Source organism: Spermophilus citellus (assembly GCF_964194105.1).
Source record: "Spermophilus citellus genome assembly, chromosome: 1".
Lineage (NCBI taxonomy): Eukaryota > Metazoa > Chordata > Mammalia > Rodentia > Sciuridae > Spermophilus > Spermophilus citellus.
This window is the reverse complement of record NC_138182.1, coordinates 92,833,455-92,852,002: the sequence shown is the minus strand read 5'-3', so window position 1 is coordinate 92,852,002 and position 18,548 is coordinate 92,833,455. Positions and strand designations below refer to the sequence as shown.

Sequence of the window (18,548 nt, the reverse complement as noted above, 5' to 3'; positions counted from 1 at the left end):
AACCCACAAGAGGCAGCATGAAGAACTATCACATGTGGTACTTGCAAACACTGTGCAGATCTACACCACACTCCCGGTACACTATCAGTGAAGAACAGAAATCATCGCAAAAACTACAGTGTTTACACGACTTCTGTGTGCCAGTTATTCTATGCAGAATTAACTTTCTGAGCTAGATGATAATCTGGATGAGATTGTAGATTGCTGTGCAGGATAAAGACGGGGCTCAGATGCCTTTGGAGTATAATGCCAAGAATTCACTCCTGACTGTATCCTGTTCTCCACAAGGGAGCAGAAATGAGTCTCTCCTTGGCTTTTCCTATCCACTCTGTCTGCAGTCAGGGTGCATCTGGGTAGTCAGCACATGGTAGGTAGGATGTGGGGAGCTCTGTCACCTCAGCTTTATGTGAACCTGGTGCCTGGCCAGTGGGAACAGGGCCCCAGGGAGCCCAGAGCTCAGCCTGCAGAGAAAGCAAGAGGCCTGAGCACACCACCAGGCAGCAGCCCTCCTGAGCTCAGGAGAGAGGACCTGGCCATGTACCAGCCTGGACAGCGGATGACACTTAGAATCTCCTCTGCTGGACATCACTCTAAGTCATTATTGAGGAATGAGTAACACTGAGGAGAGACTAATGTTTCTCTGTGTGTTTTCATCTCTGCCTTCCTTGACCTCAGTATGAGTTGGGGGTGTTTATGGGGATCAGTTTACATCAAGGGTGGTGGGCAACTCTCACTCACTCCCCAACCTGTTAAGTGGGAAATATCTAACACTATCTGCTGTTTAGTTGCAAAATTTCTTGTCATGGAGATGCAAGGCACTTATGAATTTAGCCTTTGTAACAATTTATAATTATCAGTTCAGTGTTATGTACAAAAATATGCAATTGTACAACATCCAACTACATCTCATTCCCAAGTATTTGTTTCAGTCTTAATGAAACATCTATCTATTGTCCCAACTTATCTTTACTTACTGTCACTTGAAGCCACTAAGCATAATCTCCATGTTTGAATTTATGTCCTGGAGATGTTGTATAAGTAGATCATTCAGTGTGTGATCGTTTTTATGACTTCACTCAGCCTGATATTTTCACAATTGGTTCACATTATAGCATTTATTACTATTTTACTCTTTTAGTGAATGAGTAAGTTTCCATTATATATTTATATCAGCATTTTTAAAAGTCCATATATCAACCTATAGCCGTCTTGGTCCTTTGTTCTATTAAATAGTGTGTGATTTGTCAATCATTGTCTGTTGGGTTTTGTTGGTTCCTGGGGTAGATTCCATATATTTCATGTGCTGTTGGATTTGGTTTTCTATGTGTTGCTGAGAATGCTTGTATATGTCTTGTTCAAGGATATGGATCTATAATCCTCTTTTTGTGGTTTTTGTGTGGTTTTCTGGAACTTATATTAAAGAAATGATGGTTTTGTGGAACGTGACTTGAGGAGTTGAAGTTCATTTCAGTTCCCTGGAGTGGTTTCAGAAGACGTGGTGTCTTTTCTTTTTGAAGGTTTTGTAAAAGAGTAGTGAAGGCATGATCTGCTGGAGGTTTCTTTACTGGGAATCTTTTATTCTGATTCAAATTTATTGGTCATATTGATGTCTGAGTCTTTTATTTTCTCATAATTCAGTTCTGGTGTGTTACATCTGTCCCAAATTAATTCCTTTTGTGTATATTTTCCAGTATATTGGTATGTGTTTGTTTATAGGAGTTGCTAATAGGTGTTAGCATTTCTGTAACATTAGTGAAAAGATCTTTTTATTCTTTGATATTTTATTCATTTGGGTCTTTTTTATTGTTAGCATAGCTAAAGATTTGCTAATTTTGTTTTTATTTTTACAAACAACTTTTTGTTTTCTTGATATTTTCTGTTGATATTTAGTGTTAATTGCTTATTTCTGATTTAATGTTTATCATTTCTTTCTCCAACTGCTTTTTACACGTGTGGGTGTCTGTTTTCTATTGTCATGGTAGGGTCTGCACTTAGTCTTTCTGCTTCTTTGATGCAGGCATTTAGTGCAACACCTTCTGCCTGAGTAGTGCTTCATGAATGACTAGTCAATATCATTTTACTCTCTTTTTAAAAATTTGTTTTATCCACTTTTAACACAACCCACACTTTCAATCACAAACTTAAGGGGACATTCCCTTCTCACAGTGGTTCAGATTCTCCCCTTACATGTAGAGAGGAAAATCCAATCTATTGTGTATCATGTGTTCTGGGCTCTGATCTCCTCCATTGTCTCTTTTGCTCTTTCCACATCTCTCCTCTGCCTGGCTCAGTGACCCCAAAAAGACCAGGGGAGCTGCAACTCCAGCCTGGGTGGCCCTTTCCCCTCAGTGCCTGGTCGAGCTGTGCACTCAGGTCCAGAGGCCTGAGTCCATTTTTTTTTGTCTCAATTTCACTCGTTAATATTTTGTAATTTTAAATGCACAGATTATTCACTTCTTAGGTTACATTTACTCTTAAGTAGTTTATATTTTTTAAAAAAATTTCTTTTTAATTATCAATGACAGTAGAGTGTTTTTTGACAGATTTATACAGACATAGAGTGCATCTTATTCTAATGAGAGTCCCAGTCTTTTGAAGCATATACATAGTTTGATACTACTGTAAATTTGATGTTTTTTTCTTAATTTATGTTTTTGGTAGTACACTAAAATGAACAGAAAAGCCACTGGTGACAAATTTATGAAAATTAAATTTTTTTCTATCTCTCAACATCTTCTGTAGTTCAAATAAATCCTCTGTAGTTGTTCCTCATTAATTTATGAGAATTTTTTTACAGTTTCCTCTGTGTGTAATTAGCAGTAGTTAATACCAGTCACTGGGTCCTTCTGTTTTATCACAGGTCATATTCAGAACTGGATTCATTGAACTCCTCAGGGATACCTGCTTTGGCCAGGCAGAGTTCCCTACCAGAAGTCCATATCCTGGCACTGTGAGATCCAGCTCAGAACCCCCAATGCCAAGTTCACTAGCAGATCCTCCTTTCAGAGGTCTCTTCTGCAGCTTTCAGAAGTCATCTCTTCCCTAGTCCCCAGCATTTACCTGATGTGCTACATTTCCAATGGCAGTAACTGCTTATCTCTGAATTTATTTATGTATTTTTTTTACTTACTTTGCCTTTATTGGTGATTTTTAATTGTACATAAAGATTCACTTTAATATAATTATACACACTGAGAACTTAATTTACTTGATTATACTCCCTGGATTGCCTCTCTCCCCTCCTCATTCCCCTGATTCCCCTGTTCTATTCTACTAGTCTACCTTATACTCATCTGTTTATTTATTTATTTATTAAATTTATGTTTTCTTTGTAGTTGCACACAATACCTTTATTGCATTTGTTTATTTATATTTGGTGCTGAGGATCAAACCCAGGGCCTCACATGGGCTAGGTGAACAATCTACCACTGAGACCCAACCCCAGGCTCTGTTTATTTATTTTTAATTGGAGTTTTATAGATGTACATAGAGGTGGAATCCACTGTAGTACATTTACAAACACTCATGACCCTTTCCTATCCCTTCTCCCTTTCTCTGGATCTTTTTCTTCTATTCCACATATCTTCCCTATGTCTTTATAATATCCAACCCAGTTTCCCCCACTACTTTCCTCTAGATTCTGCATATGAGAGAAATCATTTGACCCTTTTCTGAGACTGTCTTATTTCACTTATGATGATGATGTGTTTTTCCTCCATCCATTAACCAGAAAATGTCACAATTTAATTATTTCTTTTAAATGAATAAAACTTTACTGTGTACATATATCACATTTTCCTTATTCATTCATCTGTTTACCATCATCTGGGCTAGTTTCATAACAAAATATAGTGAATTGTACTTTCATAAACTTTGATATGGCTGTATCACTGTAGTGTACTGATTTTAGTTCTTTTGCATAAATACCAAGGAATGGGATAGCTGGGTCATAGGGTCATTCCACTAATGTGAAAATGGCCATACTGCCAGCAGCATTAAACAGATTTAATGCTATTCCAATTAAAATCCCAATGTCATTCTTCATAGAACTGGAAAAAGCAATTATAAAATTTATTTGGAAAAAATAAAAGACCCAGAATAGCCAAAGCTATTACTTATTTATTAGCAAGAAGAGTGAAGCAGGAGACTTTGCAATAGCAGACCTTAAACTATACTACAGAGATATAGTAATTAAAATGGCATGGTCTTGGCACCAAAGGAGAATGTAAACCAATGGTACAGAATAGAAGACACAGAGACAAATGACAAAAACTTCTGCTTCAACAGAGGAACTACTAGGAGACACCTCACATCCCATCCATAACATTTACTACTGGCCCCTCAAACACCATGTTCATTTCACATGCAAAATTAATTTAGTCCAAATCCAAGTGTTTCACAATCTTAATAATTCCAGCATTGTCCCAAAGTGAAAGTCCAAAATATTCCCTGAAACTGTAGGTAAACTATTGGCTGTGAACCCCTATAAAACATCGAAAGAAGTTACATGCATCCAGTATTCACTAGCAAAGAGTAAATCTTCCATTAGCAAAAAGCAGTAATAGGGGAATATAAAGAATGGATTAGGGATGAGGAAATGTGAAACCCAGTTGAACAAATATAACCCTCAACTCCAAACACCTGTAATTCATCATGTAGCATTGAAAACCCTTGACTATTTCCAAAGTGCTTAGGTATTCCTGCTCTTTGGCTTCGCCATTTTCAGAGCACAGGTAAATGCTCTTTTTTCCTTTGGCTATCTCTGTAGCCAGTAGTTTTCCTTGGCCAGCGGTTCATGCTTTTGGTAACTACTAATTTCTGAGAATTCCATTCGAACTTTGGCTTCACCTTCAGAGCTTCACCTATCACCTGGTCAGGGGCAGCCTGCAGGGCCTCACACCCTACTACAGTTTGATTGGCATATGTGGCCTTTTATTGAGATGATGGTGAAAGGCAGCATGACATCTTAACTAGAGCACCCTGCATTCCTGCAGAGCCAGCACACTGTAAATAGTGCCAAAGTCTGTTGACAGCTTATGCTACAGTTGGTCCCTGAAATTACTGCTGTGATGATTTCTGAATATCTTCCTTGCTGAGCAGGGTAAACTCACTTCCTGGCCCCCTGTGCTAGTGGGGTGGCCCCAAGATAGTTTGGAAGGGAATTTGTCTTCTACATCCTTGAGTGTACAACAGAGGTGGTCTTGCAAAATCCTTACATGTCCTCAGCCTCTTCTATATTGTGTCAATTTGAAATACTTGACATCTCTTAAGGGACTGCAATGTCTTTACCACCACACCTTCCTTGGCCCCTTTTTTCTCAGTGATCATGTTAAAACTCTTATCAAATATGGTTTTTAACTCTACTAAAATAAGCAACTGCTTTCTTACAATGCTATATGTCTATGGTATTGATATAAATATTTTAAAGGCTATTTAAAACATGGAAAAATGTAATGGTTATAGCATAATATTGTCAGTCATGAATATTACCTGAAAGCTCTCAGTGGAGTATGTTACCATAATGTCTTTTTGGTGGATCTCTTTACAATAGATATTACCACACAATTTATCTTACTATAAAAATGTGTTTATTTGTACCAAACTAGCACACAAAGTAAAGTTTTTCTAAATTCTGAAGAAGTTTCATATTACAGCCACACACCTACAGTGTTTTTTATGTAATTTGACACAAGCTGTGAAATATCATGAAGTTCTTATATCAATATTTTCTTTTTTGGTTTCCTTCATCACCAATTCTTTCAATATAAAACATCTTATAACATAAAGTAAACATCCAAAGTCTTTGTCAAGAGAGATACATACCATTAGGGATGGTTTTGCAGTTTAATTTCATTCTTAATTCATCTATTAAGTATAAACTTTGCCCACCTAACTTAACTCAAAAATTGTTGATGCAAGCCACCCATAGAGGTTCAATAAGCTATAGTTCTGGAGGAAATGCATGTAAATATGGAGTTTGCAGAATTCATCTGGGATTCTCTGAAGGTCTTTCTGCTCTAGCAGGGAACACTGAATCAGTGAGAACCAGAAGCCATAGACACAGTGTGTGGATGGAGCTTGTGTTCTGTTTGGATCCTGTTAAGTAAGTCAAGGCTTCCTGTAGCAGCCAGTGCTGGGGTGCTCACTGGTTCTTATTACAAGTATTCCCCTATCTGCAAACTTTATGAAATGCCTTTACTAATCAATCAAATATGTTCAGTCTTTTAAATTTACCTAGGTAATAAGTACAATGGGTTTTTTTCATTTTTTTTCCTATTACTGTACTGGTGAATAAAATTGTTTCTCAAAAGTTAGAATTTGATGTAATATTTTCATATTATATATTTTTTTAATCTTTTTGTTATATAAGTATTCCTAGGTAACTTGATATGAGCATATGTCATTTATAATTCATAGTTGGCAAAGCATATGTCAATGAGGACACTAGAATGTTTGGAGAGAAATAACTATTGTGAGATGATGAAAGATTGCCACAAGACTTGGAAGTGGCACACCCCTGCAATTCCAGTGCATCAGGAGCTAAGGCAGGAGAATAAGAGTTTCCAAGCTGGCATCAGCAACTAAGTGAGACAGTAAACAACTTACTAAGATCCTGTTTCTATATTAAACACATAAAATGCTGGAGAGCTCCCCTGGATTCAATCGCTGCTCAGGCAAAAAATAAATAAACTGTCACGAGGTTTTAGGAAACAAGTACAGATAGATGTTTAAAAGTTCAGTAAAGTGAGAGAAATTTAAGTGTTCACATCATCAGACACTGTGGCCAGACAATTACAGTGTGGGAGGAAAACAGTCCAAAAGATGAGCTGCATTTTAGCCTTGGGGTTTGGTTCCTGACACTGGGTCACTCATGAACAGCTGAGGAAGGTGGGGTTTCTTCCCCAGCAGTTGGGTTTATTGTCAGGACACAAGGGGTGGTAACAATGGCCCTCCATTTACTTCATGGACAAAGAAATTCTTCTTTTTTTCATGTTCTAAATGTAGAGGGATATTATTGTGTTTCTCTCTGGATTTTTGGTCACAACATCTTTAGGATTTGATTTTTGTATATTTTCAAATAATTAATTGACAAAATTATATATCTCATTTCTTGCATATTTGAAACTGGCTCTGAGTAAGAATAGATTATGGAGTGTAAGTTATCTCTAGATTAAGTTGGTAAAATTATCCTCTATCACAGTATTTTATCACATCAATGTTTATAGGAGCTCAAGTCACAATAGCTAAACTATAGAACCAAACTAGATGCCCTTCATATAAGTAAGAGGACATATTGGATGAATCTACAATATATATATAACCTCAAAGAATTTCAGAAAATATGTTGAATTATATTTATTCACTAAATTATGCATTGATAAAAATAAGTCTGAACCAATGTAACAAAAGAAGTAAAAAGACCTCTACAATGAAAACAAAAAAACAAAGAAATAATTTGAAGATGACATTAGAAAATGGAAATCCTCCCATGATCTTGAATAGACAGAATTATTGTTGTCAAAATGACCATACTAACAATATAATTATACAGATTTAATGCACTTCCTGTCAAATCCCACTGTCATTTTTCATAGAAATATAAAAAAGCAATTTTGAAATGTCTTTGGAAAAATAAGAGATCCAGAATAGCAAAAGCAATCCTTAGCAAGAAGAGTAAAGCAGGAAGCATTACAACATAGAAATTTAACCTAAACTACAGAGTCATAGTAACAAAAATGGCATGATTTTGGCACCAAAATACACTTGTAGACCAATGGTACAGAATACAAGACATAGAGACCAATCCACATAAATACAGTTATCACATACTTAACAATGGTGCCAAAAAATAATACATCAGAGAAAAAATAACTTCTTTAACAAATAGAGCTTGAAAACCTGCAAATCCAGATGTAGCAAAATGAAACTAAACCTTTATCTCTCACCCTGCACAAAACTCAACTTAAAATGGATCAAAGACCTAGGCATTAGACCCAAGACATTGTGCCTACTAGAAGTAAAAGTAGAACCACATCTTCATCATGTTGGCTTAGGACATATTTCCTTAAAAAGATTCCTACAGCACAAGAAATAAAATCAAAAATCAATAAATGGGATGATATTACCTAAAAAACTTCTTCACACCAAAGGGAAAAATCAATAACATAAAGAGAGATACTACAGAATAAAGAATGTCTTTACCACATGTACATGAAAGGACACTAATCTCCAGGATATATGTATGTGTGTGTGTGTGTGTGTGTGTGTGTATATATATATATATATATATATATATATATATATATATATATATATATATCTCCAAAATCTTAACACCAGGAAACAAATAACCCAATCAATAAATAGGCTTAGAAACTGAACAGACACTTCACAGAGGATGATATAGTATTCATCAACAAATATATGAAAAAATTTTCAACATCTCTAGCAATTAGAGAAATGAAAATCAAAACTACTCTAATATTTCATCTCACTCCAGTCAAAATGGAAATTATCAACAATAAAAGCAACAATACCTGTTGGTGAGGATGTGGGGAAAAGGTACACTCATACATTGCTGGTGGGACCAAAAATTCGTGCAACCACTCTGGAAAGCAGTATGGATATTTCTTAGAAAACTTGGAATGGAACCACCATATATGACCCAGCTATCTCACTTCTTGGTTTATACCCAAATAACTTAAAGACAGCATACTATATGACACAGCCACATCAATGTTTATAGCAGCTCAAATCTAACTAAACTATAGACCCAAACTAGGTGCCCTTCAATAGATGAATGGATAAAGAAAATGTAGTATATGTACACAATGGAGTATTACTCAGCCTTAAAAAATAAAGTTATGGCATTTTGGTGTAACAGATGGAGTTGGAGAATATCCTGCTAAGTTAAATAAGCCAATCCCCAAACATCAAAGGCATAATGTTTTCTCTGATAATAAGTTTTGATCCATAAACTGGGGGATCATAGGGAAGTATGGAGGGACTTTAGATTGTGCAAAAGGGAGTGAGAGGAAGGAAGGATGTGGGTGGAGAAGGCTGGCAAAATGAGGCAGTCATTATTACCCTAGGTACATACTTATATGGGTGCATAAACCATAAAACTCTGTATCATATACCACCAGAGAAATAAGAAATTATACTCCATTTAGTTAAAATGCATTCTGCTGTCATTTATAACTAATTAGAACAAATAATTAAAAATAAAAATGTATACAATGATAAAATTACACATTTTATGAAGTATCCATGGAAAAATATGGTAAATCACAAATGATACCTTATAAAATAAATCAGCTTCTAATGATGTGATCCCAGTGTAGGCAGGGTAAGATGGAAAGCCCAGATGTGAAGAGCTTTATCTAAGAACCACAAACAGGGAAATGAGGACAATCCTGAAATGCATCATTTCCCTGAGAACAACTGTCTTTGCATTAGTCTCCTCACAGCTTCCTTTACCTGCTTGTTCCTGAGACTGTAGATGAAAGGATTCAGGAAGGGAGGAACCATGGTGTAAAAGGCAGAGAGAACCATGTCCTGGAGGGTGTCAGAGGTTGCTGATGGTCTCAGGTACACACCTGTGATGGAACTGAGGAAGACGGACACCATGAGGATGTGAGGGGTGCAGGTGGAGAAGGCCTTCCCTGGGGCTCTGGTGGAAAATTTCACCACAGCAGAAAATATGCAAATGTATGACATGATTATTATAGCAAAGCAGCCACCACCAATGATTATAATAGAGACAAGAAGAAGGACCATGTTGCTGATGCTGTCAGAGCTGGAGAGCCTCAGCAGAGAGGGAACATCACAGAAGATGGACCACGTTCGACTGGCAGAAGGACAGCTGGAATGTGTTCCCAGTGTGCACACCTGCATACAGCAGACCACTGAGCAGGGAAGCCAGGGTCATGTGGACACAAATCTGGGGTTCATGATGAAGAGGTACAGAAGGGGCTGGCAGATGGCCACATAGCAGTCCCAGGCCATGATGGTGAGAACTAGCATTTCCACATATGCACAAAAAATGACCAAGAAAATCTGTGTTGCACAACCAGCTACTGAAATGGCCCTGTTGCCATTAAGAGAGTTGACACAGGGGTTGGGGACAGTGACAGAAATGAAGCACATGTCTAAGATGGACAGGTTCCTGAAGAAGAAGTACATGGGTGTGTGCAGGTGCTAGTCAGCAGTCATGACTGTAACAATGAGAAGTTTCCCTAACATGGTACACAGGTAAGTCATTGGGAATACAGTGAAATAGAGGCAACTCAGATTCCAGCCATCAGGAGAGCCCAAGAGGAGAAGTTCATTTACCATGGTGACATTGGCCATTTGCTGGAAATTTTGGTTGTTTGAGAAGATGAAGAGTTAAAAAGAGCAAGTAAAAAACATCATTAATGCAATTAGTTCACACATTCATGTCCAAATAGTTTTCTTATATTTTGTAGTCACTTTCCCTGGAGAGGAAGGTACTCTTGGTTTTATGATGCGTTTAATCATTCTGAGCAGAGTGCACTTACCAGTGCAGGTGTGGAGGCTGCAGCCCAGGGTCTGGGCCTGAATTGCATGGATTTTCCTCAGCTCCCCATCAGGCCTTCCCTGACCTCCTGAGACTCCATGCAGAGCACTTCCAGGGTTGCCCACCTCCTCACCTGCATGACCACCTGTGTGACAGTTCATTGTTTAATGCCCTGTAGTTTATTTACCTTCATCCTCCTCCATAAATACAATTCAATATTATTTTGCCTTTACCTCCACACCTAATAATGCAAATTATAAAGCAAATTGTAATATTTTTTACATTTTTATGTAAAGATCTATATATATATCATGTTGGAGTACTGATCTCTACGAACATGATAACATTTTACTCATGAGAAAACCATCTCAAGAATTCAAATTTTCCCATTCCAGTGTCACAGGCCCAGTGTTGTTGAAAACTGAGGTGACCTGAGTGCCCCTTAACTCTGCTGAAGTCTCTCACTCTCCCTGGTGCTCCCCAGGATGGGGGTGGTGCTGTCTCATGGACACACAACCTCAGCCAGCCTGTCCCTGCTCCTGCTGGGTTCTCTATTCCTCTCCAAGTTATTAGGGTAAGGTCTTCAGAGCCTCAGGTTCCCGAGCAGCTGACACTCTCCTCAAGCTTTACTTTGTACCTTTAAATGTTCTCACTCTGTGTTCACCATTATGAAGTTGAAGTCCCCTTTGTCTAGACAATAATTTATATTTTCCTTGTGGACACCTTGCATTCCCCACCAAATCTATGCATATGATAGACAACTTATTTAAAACCATTAAGACAAATGCACTTGATGTTAAACAGCATTCGACATTTTAAACAATGGAGGCTAAATTTTTAATGTTAAATTATGATACTTGATAATGATAAGAGGATTTCAATAGTGTCTTCTTGTGTAATAATGACACACTTTTATAGTTGCTCCATTTGAGTCATCAGAATCTTCCAAATATTAGCATCTTTCAGCAAAATACTTACTGCAAAATATTTACTTCTCCTTAGAAAAAAGAGAAGCTAAAATGGGTAATTTGCCTATATTTTACTTGGATGTAATAACACAAAAATTTTTTTGTAGAGTAGGTAACGCTTTTCATTGAAGACACAACTAAAAGGTATTCCAGTGAAGAAAAGCTACAGTACAGAATTATACAGAGCATTATGACTATTTGCAGACATGGAAGTCAAAGGAACCAGTGTATGGCTGCATAATGAAAACCACAGGCAATGGGTAAACACTGAAAGGCCAATACAAAGAGCCTGTGACCATTCAAAACCCAGAAATTCTGGTTAAAAGAGAAAATGCATTCATAGAAGAAATAACTGCAGCAGTTCCAGGGAAAAACTAGCTGTATGGCAGAAAAGAAACTCCTCTCTTGTGGGCTGAGGAAAATCTCACTAACCCAACTAAGAAAGGGAGAAAAGAAATATATAGACACATCTCAAAACAAGAAATACAAATTGCCTTTAAACACATAAAAAAAAGTTCAACATCTCTAGCACTCAAGGAAATACCATTCAAAATTATATTGGAATTTTACCTCAACCCAGTCAAAATGAAATTTATCAACTATTCAAATTATAAGTGCTGGTGAGGATGTGGGTGGAAAAGTAAAATAATACACTGTGAGACTGAAAATTATGACTGTCCCTCTGGAAAACAGTGTGAAGATTCTTCAGAATACTAGGAATATGACCACAATATGACCCAGATTTCCCACTCCTTGCTCTTATTCCCAATGTAGTATAATCAATACACTCACATGAGACATGAACTTCAATGTTGTAGCAGAGCAAGTCACAATTAGAAAGTTATGGAAATAGCCCATATGGCAATCGACAGAAGAATGTACTTAAAACAACAACAACAACAACAACAACGAGGGGAGACACTGGGCACTGAATTTGAGCAAACTAGTTTTTCATGATGCACCACTATGTCAAAATGAATCCCCACATAAAATATAACAACAGTGCCCTACAGATTCTAAAATACAAAAATTGTGTCATCAAAATCTCCCTTGTTTTGTGGAAGGATAATATTTATAGCAAAAATAGAAATATTATGTAAATTATCCTCAATTCAAATACAAAGTTTTCAACAAAGGATATTTTTGGATTCTGCCTAATATGTCAAGAAAAATTGGATGCACAGGAAGATTTTCTAGGCAGAGTCCGTGTGTGTGTGTGTGTGTGTGTGTGTGTGTGTGTGTGTGCAAGAGCCTCTTCAATTCAGGTTGCTTTTCTAGGCTTTCTTGCTGAGATAGCAGAGAAAAATGGCCTTTCTTTTTTACCCTTTCTAAGACTGAACTGTGGCTTAAAACAGTGGGTTAGAGGCACCCATAACAAGAATCTGGGTGGGTGTAGGAGAGAAACTGAGACACAAATCTGCTGAGTGTTCTGGGAAGATAGAGAATCATCCTGTGTTCTATTTAAAAGAACAGAAACTCATGGCACCTTCATCCAAACATGGTGTTTGCAGCTCTGCAACAGCTAGTGCCAGGGATGTGTCTGGTTAAAAAACCTGGCTCCATGTATAACCAAAAACACACAGCAGATATCTAAAGTATGGTCAATCAACTCTATTCAGAGCCATTTGGAGTTGTTGCCCCATTTGACCACAAAATTATTGGAGGCAAAACCCTGAGAATTTCAGTAGAGAACAAAATTTCTATGTGAGAGATCAAAAACCCCTGCATATTTTGTACCTCCAAGATGAAGTAGCCAGCTTTCCTCACATGAGAAGAAGTATAACAGTGTAGAGGAAAGAGAAAAAGGGAGGAAATGAAGAACAGAAGAAAGGGAGGGGCAGGAAAAGAGGTGAATCATGAACTAAAATCAAATTTTATTGAGATAAACCTGAAAAAAACTACTCTGTATAACAATAACTATGTAAACTACTCTCATTAAAACAACTATCTAAAAATATTAAGATATAATAAAAAATAAGATTGTAAAATATATTCTCAATTATAATGGTAATTCTGAGACCCTAATATACATCTAATTTTTAAAATTCTTTGATTCAATTTTAGTTACTACTTACTGTAATTTATAAATTTAGACAAAATGTAACTCAGAAATTTTGTGTATCAATGAGTTTAATACTGACATATGTTGATGAACTATTTTTTGCATAATGAAAAAAACTAAATTGCTTGCATTTTTATGGCACAAAGCTGAAGAGAAAGAGATAGTATTGCTTGCAATGTTCATGAGTATGATAAATTTTCATAGTATAAATAATGAAAATATTTTTGAAATTCTAATTTCTGTGACTTTGAAGAATTGTGCTGCTCTAAACATTGATGTGGCTGTGTACCTGTAGTATGCTGTTTTTTTTTTTTTTAGGTCCTTTGGGTTTGTCCAAGGGGAGGGTAGCTGGGTCAAATGTCGGTTCCATTCCCAGATTTCCAAGGAATCTCCATACTGTTTTCTATATTGGTTGCACCAATGTGCAATCCCACCAGCAATGTATGAGTGTACCTTTTTCCCACATCCTCACCAACACTTATGAATTGTTTGTCTTCATAATGGCTGCCATTCTGACTGGAGTGAGATGATATCTTAGAGTAGTTTTGATTTGCATTACTCTGATTGCTAGAGATGATGAGCATTTTTTCATAAATTTGTTGATTGATTGTATATCCTCTTCTGAGAAGTGTCTGTTCAGGTCCTTGGCCCATTTGTTTAATTGGTTATTTGTTTTTTGGTGCTTAACATTTTGAGTTCTTTATATATCCTAGAGATTAGTGCTCTATCTGATGTGTGAGGGGTAAAAATTTGCTCCCAGGATATGGGCTCTCTGTTCCCCTCACAGATTGTTTTTTATTTTTTTCTGAGAAGAAACTTTTTAGTTTGAGTCCAGCCCATTTATTGATTCTTGGTTTTCATCCTTATGCCATAGGAGTCTTACTAAGGAAGTTGGGGCCTAATCCCACATGATGAAGATTAAGGCCTACTTTTCTTCTATTAGACACAGAGTCTCTCATCTAATTCCTAGGTCCTTGATCCATTTTGAGTTAAGTTTTGTGCATGATGAGAGATAGGGGTTAAATTTCATTTTGTTGCGTATGGATTTCCAGTTTTCCCAGCACCATTTGTTGAAGATGCTATCTTTACTCCAGTGCATGTTTTTGGCACCTTTGTCTAATTTAAGACAATCATAATTTTGTGGGCTAGTCTATATGTCCTCTATTCTGTACCATTGGTCTACCAGTCTGTTTTAGTGCCAATACCATGCTGTTTTTGTTACTATTGCTCTGTAGTACAGTTTAAGTTCTGGTATAGTGATATCACCTGCTTCACTCTTCCTGCTAAGGATCTCTTTAGCTATTTTTCCAGATGAATTTCGTGACTGCTTTTTCTATTTCCATGAGGAATGCTATTGGGATTTTGATCAGAACTGCATTAAATCTTTATAGTGCTTTTAGTAGTATGGTAATTTTGATAATGTTAATTCTGCCTATCCAAGAGCAAGGTAGATCTTTCCATTTTCTTTGATTTCTCTCTTTAGAGTTCTGTAGTTTTCATTTTTCATTGTATAGATCTTTCACCTCTTTTGTTAAGTTGATTCCCAAAAGTTTTTTTGTGTGTTTTTTGTTTGTTTGTTTTTTAGGTTATTGTGAATGGGGTAGTTTTTCTCATTTCTTCTCAGAGGCTTTGTCACTGATATACAGAAATGCCTTTGATTTGGGGGTGTTGAGTTTATATCTGATACTTTGCTGAATTCATTTACTAGTTCTAGAAGTTTTCTAGTGGAGTTTTTTGGATCTTCTAGGTATAGAATCATGTCACCAGCAAATAGTGCTAGTTTAAATTCTTCTTTTCCTATACATATCCCTTTGATTTCTTTTGTCTGTTTAATTCCTCTGGCCAGTGTTTCAAGAACAATGTTGAATAGAAGTGGTGAAAGAGGGTATCCCAGGAAACAAGATTTATAAGCAACCACGAAATCTAGCTAGTTGATCTAAACAGTCAAGGGTACTGATTTCTAAATTTCAGTAGCTGCTTTCATTAGGTTGGGCCCACAACTGCCCTGGCATATTTCAGTGTACTGATAATGAGTAAAAACACAATAATAGTCATGTTAGCAAGGGAAACATGGTAGAAAATGTTCGGGAGGAATAAATTTAAAAGTAAAAAGTAATAATAACAAATAAACTATATACATTGCACTCTTGTTAGCAAGAGAAGAGAGATTTGATGGAGGGATACTTTCTGGTTTAAAAATTATTAAGGTGTGTCTATTTGTGTTTTTTTTTTTTTTGAAAGATAGTACTTGTATAGAGGGGCATCTGCATGGCAGATTTGCAACCACCACAATGTGCATTGAAGACAAACATAATGATGTGGTGGGTATGCAGCAGGAGTCTGATTATTCAAGCCAATGGCCTTTGTGAGGAAGGGAAGGGGCTCAAAAAGGCAAAGGACTGATCTAAATGGCTCCAGTGGTTGAGTGTGGATGGGTGGCTCCTGCCAGCATGAAGAAGACTCCCTCCAAATAAAGTTCCCTGGATTCTATAAAAAGCAGTTTAAAAATTGCACATAGGCATCAAATCTGAGTCCTGGATCTAAAGGGTCCCAAAGATTTGTGGGAATATTGGGATGACTCCAAATATCAAAATAAAGAATTTGGATTGATTCAGTATGGAGAAGCTTTCAATGTAACATTTCCCTCCTGCTCATTCTAGCTTTTCCAAATCCAGATATTGGCCTGGTTGGGCCTGATTGACTACAAAGCCCCTGGGAAGAAACTGAAGCCTGTGCTGCAGCAGAATTCAATTCAAATAGGACTAATTTGTGAATTCAGTTTGAATCTGCAACCTAGTTGATACTTTCATTTCACTCTTGTTCCTATAAGCCACTCTAAAATTGCACATATCCAGGGGTAATGAGGTCAGAATTTAAGGTGCCCTTAGGAAAAATTTGAAGGTTGTGCTCCCATGAAAGAAAATTTCTTTATTCTCATTTGTGCAGCTCGTAAGAAATTATCTCTGTATCCTCCCTCTATGTATAGTTTCCTGTCTCTTATAAAAAGCTTTTAGAAATTTCAATACCTGGGTCTCTTGAGCAAAGATGAGGGAGCCTAGAAACCAAGACACTGCTCTTAAAGGGAAAAGATGACTGAGCCCTAGGGAGGTTCAGGAAGTAGGAACACAAATCCACCTCACCATTCATTAAGAATAAGCTCTAGGCCAGAGGAGAGTGGTGTGTTACAGGTATCTCAAGGATGTACTTGTCAGGTGCCTTGCCCCCAGTTTAGGTGGATTAATCCCTGAAACCCCTCAGGAGAGTTTGTGCGAGGCCTGTCAACTTTTGACCCTTCCAGTCCTTCTTTCCAGTGGAGTTCAAACTAGGGGAGGTCTGAATTCTGTAAAATTTGCACAAGCTGGAGTCCCTGAGCAACAAAGGCATTAGCTGGGACAGGATAGGCATCTATGTAAGTCAGGCAAATTAGACAAGCCTTGAATTGGCTTGTCTGGGCTTTTCTGGAATAGCAAAAACATGGCAAGGCAAAGGAGGGCAAGGGAAGACAAGGCAATGGATGACTGGGCTTGGTTTGATTGGGTGTAACTAGGCTTGGCTTGGCTTCTCCTTGAGTCACACCATGACCAGGCAATGAAAAACAAGGCAAAGCAAGACAAGGCAAAGTAATACTTGGCTGGGCTGGGCTGGGCTGGGCTAAACTGGACATAGCTTAGCTTCTCCAGAGACATATGATGACAAGGCAATGAAAAGCAAGACAATAAAAACAAGGTAAGTCAGGACTAGACAAGGCTTGAATACTTCTCATTACCCATGCCATGGTGACATAAAATAAGTTAAATAAAGGCAATGCTTGACTTCTAATTGATACCAAAACCATTGAAAAGCAAGGAAAGGCTTTCCCTCTATAGCAAGGCTAGACTAGTCAAGTGAAAGCTAGAAAGTGTTGGCTTACCTCCAATAGCCAAGCAATGGCAAAACAAGGAAATGAAAGGGAAGTCAAGGCAAGGCATTTCAAATAAAGGCAAAGCAAACCTAGCTTTGATTTGATAGCCAGGGCAAGGCAAAGCAAGTCAAGGCTTGGCTTGGCATAGCTTTACTGTACTTGTCTTCTTTATAGTAAAATAATGTAAAGCAAAGTAAAGCCATGGAAATGTGCAGCTAGGCAAGGTAAGGCAAGGCATGCCTTGACTTGGCTAGAATTAACTTGGCTTCTCTTCACATCAGGCCATAGAAAGGCAAGAGGAGACAAGGCATGGCAACTTGGTTTGATCTAAATTGGATTATAAATAGCCAAAATATGAAAAGGCAAGATAAATTAAGGGAGGCAAGAGAAGACTTTGCTGTGATTGCCTTGACTTGGCTAATCACTAATAGCCAAGGCATGGAAAGGCAATGTAATACAAGGCAAAGCAAAGTTTGGCCTATTTTGGCTTCCTCTCAGTAGCCATGTCATGGCAAAGTAAGACAACCCAAGGCAAAGCAAGGCAAAATAAAGTCTGGCTTCCACTTGATAGTCAGGACACAGCAGGGCAAGACAACATATGTCAAAGGAAGGCAAGGTACTGCTTGCCTTTTGCTCAATAACTACATCACATCCAGGCACCATAACATAAGCAAGGCAAGTCTTGGATTGGCACATCTTCATTTCTTATGGTATGTTTATATCTGGATAGGCAAGGCAAAGAAGACTTGAAGGCATGTCTTGAATTGGCTTGACCTGGCTTTTTCTCAATAGGCAATCCATGTCAAGGCAAGGCAATAAAAGGCATGGCTCAGCTAGACTTTCTTGGTTTCTCCTAAATAGCCAATCTATGAAAGTCAAAGCAAGGCAAGGCCAGGCAGACAAGCAAGAGAGGGAAGGAAAAACATGGCCCAGCATGGTTTGGCTTGGTTTCTCCTAGAAGCCAAGCCATGGGAGTCAAGACAAGGCAAGGTAAGACAAAACTGGCCTTCTCCTTGATAGCCCAACCATGATGAGGTTAGGCGAGGCATAGCAAAACAAAGGTAGTAAAGGCCATTC

At 37.6% G+C, this 18,548-nt stretch overlaps 1 pseudogene across 1 annotated transcript; it reads right to left on the bottom strand.

The window, feature by feature from the left end:
• Positions 1-9,426: 9,426 nt before the first annotated feature.
• Positions 9,427-10,338, bottom strand: LOC308644196 (olfactory receptor 14C36-like; annotated as a pseudogene). Its single transcript has one exon. The product of its transcript is annotated as an olfactory receptor 14C36-like (transcript).
• Positions 10,339-18,548: the final 8,210 nt, after the last annotated feature.